Here is a 6,385-nt window from a genome sequence, read left to right as displayed (position 1 = left end):
GCGACGCTGGCAGCTGAAACCGTTGCCGCAACCGGCGATGTAGTCTCCTCCTCACGAACAATTTCCTCGTCCCTGGGTGGAGGAGCCGAACTCCCTGGCACTTCTGCTCCGGCCTCCTGCGTCGGTTGCCGTGGCGGCTCACTTCCCGCGGCCAACTCTTCGGCTTCCTCCGCGTCCATGACAAGCTCGGCCGAGCTGTCGTCTGGCACGGGTCCGGTTACGGCGGCGTACGTCCGCGTGCACTGTGCCGCCTCGTGGCCGAAGCGGTTAAAAATAAGAAAATCAGCGGGTTTTCATTACAGTCCTGCGAAGTCCGTGTGCTCGCTTATGCAGACGACATTGCTTTGTTTTTCCAAGACACGAGTAGCATCCACGAAAGTATAAGTGTTCTTAAAAGGTTCTGCCTCTACACTGGTAGTTCCGTCAATTGGGATAAGTGTATTGGTTTCTGGCACGGAAGCTGGTTGTGGAAGCCACGTACATTCGCAGGTATCAGCTGGGTAGACACGCCAGTGAAGTACTTAGGTGTCCCCCTAGAAAACTATCGTGACAGTGATCCTTTCTGGCGCAGGAAAGCCACCGAAATCCGTGATAAAGCCAGATAAAGCGGATAAGTGGGGGAGTAAGCAGTTGTCCGTGTTCGCGCGAGCGACTGTGTGTAATCTATTCTTTGTGTCAAAACTTTGGTACGTGATGCAGGTTCTGCATTGCTCGCGTGCCAATGTTCAAAGATTGCACAGGGTGTTTGCTGTCTTTATTTGGTGTTCCACTTGGGAGCGCACAAGCCGAACCAACCTGTTTAGACGAGTGCGCTGTGGGGGCCTTTCCCTGGCGCACCTTTTTCTACGCCAGGTAGTGAACCGCTTTCTTTTTTTACGTGATGTGCAAAACCCTTTTTTGCGCATCGTGTGTCAAGTGCGCCTAGGTAGAGTTTTACCCGAATTTGTTGTTACTTCTTGTGTTCGTGACGGTGGCATTCATGGCTATCTACGTGAGGTGGTACTTTCGGCAAGATTTTTATTCTCGCGGTTTTCTTTCGAATATCTGGCTACCGTGCACAGAAAAAAGCTGTATAGAGACCTTCTTGACACCACTTTGCCGACTCCTTTGTGCCGATCCCTATACAGTGCAGGGCCAGGACAAGATGTGTGTCAGCGTGTGAAAAAAATGACTGTCCCGCCTTATGTAAAGTCTTTTTTTCTTTAAATTACACGTGGGAGTATTACCTGTTAAAACTTGGATGATTGAAAAAGGTTTGTTTGTTCCCTGGGGGCCTGACTGCTTGGTTTGTAAAAAGCCAGAAACAGTAGAGCACGCATTCATAGACTGTTGGGACGGGGTGTTCCTGTGGGACGTTTTGCAGAGAACACTAAAAAAGGATTTCCCGTTGGATAGCCATGGAATCAGGTTCTTGGCCGTTGAAAACTACGGCGGCGTCCCGTATGATCTTTTGATGTTGCTAGCCCTGCATAGTATATGGAAAGCTCGAATGGCAGTTCGCCATAATGACGTAGATGTGAAACCGAGCAGAGAGTTGTTCTGCCAGAGTGTACGGGAGATCTTAGAAGTGTATAAAGCCCAACCATCTCCACCTGACTGGTTAACGGTGTTGGAAAGTGTGGCATGGCTTCGGCCTTTTTAACAAGCGCGCACTAGCAAGTGGCGTGCTGATGTCTTTTCGCGCTTTGTAATCCTTTTTTTTTTGTTCTTATTGTGTATACGGAAGACAGGCAATAAAAAAAAATGGCATGTGGCTGAGTGGTCTAAGGCGCTAGGTTATCGTTTTGCAAGTCGCAAGTTCGAATCCCCGAGGGTGCATCTGTTTTTTTTTTTTTTTTTTGCAAGTTGATTTTTTTCGTTTTCGGCCGGTGTTTTCTAAATTGAGTTCACCATTTTTGGGACATAACGTTCACTGCTCCACGAGCGAGTTTGCAGAACGCGCGCTGACTGCCACTGACGCTCTAGCGAGTTCCCGTTAGCGTGCTGCTGCTTGCGGGCAGTGGGCACAGACCTGAATCAGCACACCCTTGGCCTGGTGCGAACACGCTTTTTACGATACAGGCATGAGTGAGGCTAGCTCAGAATATGAGGGAAAAGCGCATGGCATTTGAGCGTCACCGGTGACGCGGAGGGCGTCATCCACTGCGTATACTTGTCAATATTGTTGAAAAAGAACACGAAATTACGCAAATATAAGACAACAAATTAATACAGAAGTGATGTCTGCAGTGTTCCTTTATAAAAAATCGTACATGTTTGATTTTGGCGAAATTAAATACTTCATCAACTGCAGAAAAAAAATTCCCTCCGCCGTCGCCTGCTGTCGACCGCGCCACTATAGCTTCTAGCGACTTTTTAAGAAATCAACCCGCAACAGTTATGAAAGGTTCCACTAGATAGGTTCCACGTTCTGCTTGCAACGCACGTGGAGTAGGGAAACGCGGTTCTATAAACGTTGAAGTAGGCCGCCTCGATTCACTCGCGTCTTCGCCGTACGGCAGCGTTGGCTTCGAGACACCCGGTTTGTAGCAGTGGAACGCGGGAAATTTAAAATGATTTAGCAAACCTGTGGCCCCTTTACCTTGGGAGGAGCGCGACGCAAGAGGAACAACATGAGAGGTGAGCGGGAAAGCGAAGGGAGGCATTTACGTCGCAAAAGTCGATAAAGACTATCGTATTTTGACGACATTTGCAACGAAAGGAGTAGATACGCGGCCAATTTTTTCTTTCGTGTCACCCACGATCATCGTCAGAGAAAATTAACTTTCTTGCAGGCCGTTTTCACGGTACAGACGCCATCAGTGAGAACATTAAAGCTTCGCTTTAGAAACTCCTCGGGCACCTAATTTATGTTTGAAGGCGAAAGCCAAGCAATTATCAGACTTCTTTACCGCTACACCGCGTTTGCATCTGTTTCGTCTCTTTAGTTTCCTCGTTTTCTGACGCGAATTACTGCGGCATGTAGCAGGCTGGTCGCACTTCACGCTGTAGCTTCTCGGCTAAATCTTGTCCCATTCTGCCGTGGTGACGGGTCAGCGCCGTGACTATGGCACACCTGGCTGCTGCTGTGGTCACGAGCCTGGCTCAAATCCCACACTAACCCAATTTATTTTCCGTTTAGAGTTGGGGCCATTTCGGTTCCATTCATGTTGGCGCGGACAACGACGACGACTACGGTCATTCTGCGCGTTTGAGGCACCCTTTTCCTGGCCAGTCCACCTGAGTGGGTATGAGCCATCTCACTGGGACCACCACCAACACACCGGGGGCATTAATAAAGCGAATGCGATATGGGCGGTTGCAGACGGTAGCTTACAGCTAACGCCGGAAAGCATCCGTACCTCAGGCAACAGAATGCACTTACCCGTGAGAGCCTTCCCCTTCATTTTCGCACTCACAGCTGTGTTTCCAAGGGTACAAGTGTACGCGCCGGCGATGCAATGTTCACACGCGCTGCACGTGAAAATGAGAGAGCGGTCAGACCGCTTTACGACTGCTCCCTTTTTATCTGGTAATCGTCTGCGCCTGTGCCGCAGGCAGGCGACGCCTCGCAGAGAGCGTGGGAGCCTGTGAGGGAAACAGCTGTACAGATAACCTCGTGCCACTATAAAAAGAATGCGAGCGACGAGACCGCGCGCGGCGTGTTTGCGGTGGGGCCGTTGCTCTCTCCGCGCGACCGACGACGGCTATCGAAGTGAAATCACAGGCAGGATGTGGTGAGGAAACGTCGTGAAGGTTAACCGTTGCCCACAATTCCCATTTCTTTTATTAGAATTTTTTACGATGGGGTTGCCTTGAAAAATTCAGCGGACAAAAATTGTGGTTAAATTGTCACTAGGGAATCGTGCTGAATACGGGACATGTACGCAATACAGACCAATCACGATAGTACATGTGGCTTGAACCAATCTATTTTTTTTTATAGTGATCCCGCGGTGCTTCCACGTTGGCGCGTTGTTCCCGTGCTTTCTTCTTTCTCCTTTCCGTTTCGCTTTATCTATCATCTGATGATGATGATGATGTTCCCAAATGGACGGAGCATACCCAAACATGGGATCCGCCAAACATCCGTGGTAGAAATAAAGCTGCAGGGTCTTGTATAAAATAAATTTATAGCAGTTGGAAAGCATTTTGAATGTGGAATAACCAGTCTTCTTTATTCATTTTGTTCACCTCCGTGCAATCCCATGGAGGAGGAATGCAATGGAGGACACTCACTAAACGTATTGATATGCCGTGCACCGCTACTAAATGACGTAAAAGTTACCAAACCGCTTTTGTTTACGGAAAAGAACGCGTAGAATTGAGCTTCATAGAGTAACTTTGACGGCGACAGCCTAGCGATACTTATCTAATTACTGCTACATAAGGTTTGCGTCTTTGCGTTCACATCTGTTTCATCGCTTTTGGCGCGAATTACTTAGGCGGACCGACTGCCTACACATGATGCGACACCTTCTCCAGAATCAGAACGAACGGGGTGGCGCCGTGGTGATGCACTCGGCTCCTAATCAGGATTCCAGGAGCCCGGTTTGAATGCCTATACGAACCCAGGTGTTTTAAAGCAAAGCTTTCTAGCTCTACCAGCCAACGGTTCTTCCGTGGCGTGCGGGACAACAAACTCCCAACGCGGCGGAGGCGGCGGCGGCGGGAGGGGAAATGGGGGTGGAGGGTTTCACGCAAGGAGCACACTAGAAATCGCGCGGAGAATTTATTCAGCGTTCCCCGTGCGGAAGTGCCTGCTCGCCGGCGGCGGCGTCGGCGGTACGGCTTTGTCGTCTGCTTTAGCGACGATTGTTTCGGACCTGTTTTGGTGCAGCTTCGTGTCCATTGCGTGGTGCCTTCGCAAGGCTTGATTAACTTGTTCGACAGCACCTCCAGGGTAACCCGCACCCGACGGAATTAAGTGGTCGGGCGGCAAACGTACGTTAAGGATTTGTTTGCAGGGCGGGAAAACAAGGTGTACAAACTACATACAAACATCTGGCCGCTGGAGAAACGCTTCCTTTTGCTCACTGCTTGCCACGAATGGGACTCCGTTTTGTAAATTGGTGAATACCAATTCGGTTGTGTGTTACCGGGTGTTACAAAAGGCGAAAGGAGCAAATGGTTCTGATAAATAGCGATTATAAACGTTTCCCCAGCTTTCTCGCGAATCTCAAGCTTACTAAACTAAGTATAGTTTAAATCGGTATAGATGGGAATCACTAAGCTCAGCTGCCGAATTGTTTCGGTGTCTGCGCTTGTGTCGCGCAGTGGTGTTGCCCTGAGCTAGCACACCAGGATGGATAGGTTCCGCTGCCTCACCCTTCCAAAGACGCTCCTTTCCGTTTTCTTTCTCACGGCCGGGCTACAGCGGCGGCGTTGTCCGCCGCTCTATAGCCCGGCCGTGGCCGACGCTGCTGCTGCGTTTGGGATGCCGCCCCCGCGAATTCAGGTACGGCTGACAGAATCTGTGGTTTCACTCTTTGCAGAGCCAAGAGTGTGAATTCAAGTGACGTCACATGGGCAATTGTTGTGGGTGTCGTTTAAAGCTTTGCTTTCCAACCACCTTCACGGCGTGGATTGGAGCCTTTTTTCCCTTTTCCCTTTGGGTATTGGGAGTTTTGGGCCTAAGGCATGAAAAATCTACAGTAAATTATCCTACTACCGCTGTGCTGTTAAACGCCGGGCGACAGCTAGTAGCGTTTAGGCCGCTGAAATATCGATTGATATCCACAGCTATCTAAGATGTATCTTCGGCACACTTCAAGCCTTCAAAGCACACCCGTACGCTCACTGATCACGACGGAATATTTGGCCGTTTCCTTAGCGTGAAGCCTTCGGGGATCCAGTTGAGTTGCGATCATTCTGCAAGATCGGCTGCCACGGTGTAGCCGAGAGGTATTCTCAGTTCGAAGACGCTTTCTGGGTAAATAAAGGCTGGTACCGCGCGTACTGCGTTACTGTCCACACAGCCGCCAGTGGAAGCTCTGACCATTGTACCAAGGCTATCCTACAGTCTAGTATAGATTTCCAGAGGGGCCCTTTCCTCATTCGCCGCTAAGCGCGCCATCCATTCAGTCACTGTGACCAGGAATCGGAGCGCATGATGGAGGGGCCGCTGAGATTTGTTTCCGTCGTCCTAGCGGATTTTGCTTCAAACGCTGTCGAAGTATAGCCGGTATTCAATGGCGCGGAATGCATGCAGGCAACCAAGTGTGCGCCGCCATATCTGGGGCCAAGCGTCTGTTGCTAGGCGACGTTGTGCGCACGGCCCGCAGATCAGGCACCCCTCTTCTCCTCCATGAAACTGTGCGAGTGCGCCGTCACTCGTTACGTCGGGCTCCGCGGGATGGCGGTACTTGTCCATGCTAAGCACGACTGGGAAACACATGACTGTTTC

The sequence above is a fragment of the Haemaphysalis longicornis genome, unplaced genomic scaffold (assembly GCF_048455015.1).
Source record: "Haemaphysalis longicornis isolate Haplotype H1 unplaced genomic scaffold, Haemaphysalis longicornis Haplotype H1 scaffold_10, whole genome shotgun sequence".
Taxonomy (NCBI): domain Eukaryota; kingdom Metazoa; phylum Arthropoda; class Arachnida; order Ixodida; family Ixodidae; genus Haemaphysalis; species Haemaphysalis longicornis.
This window is presented reverse-complemented; position numbering follows the sequence as displayed.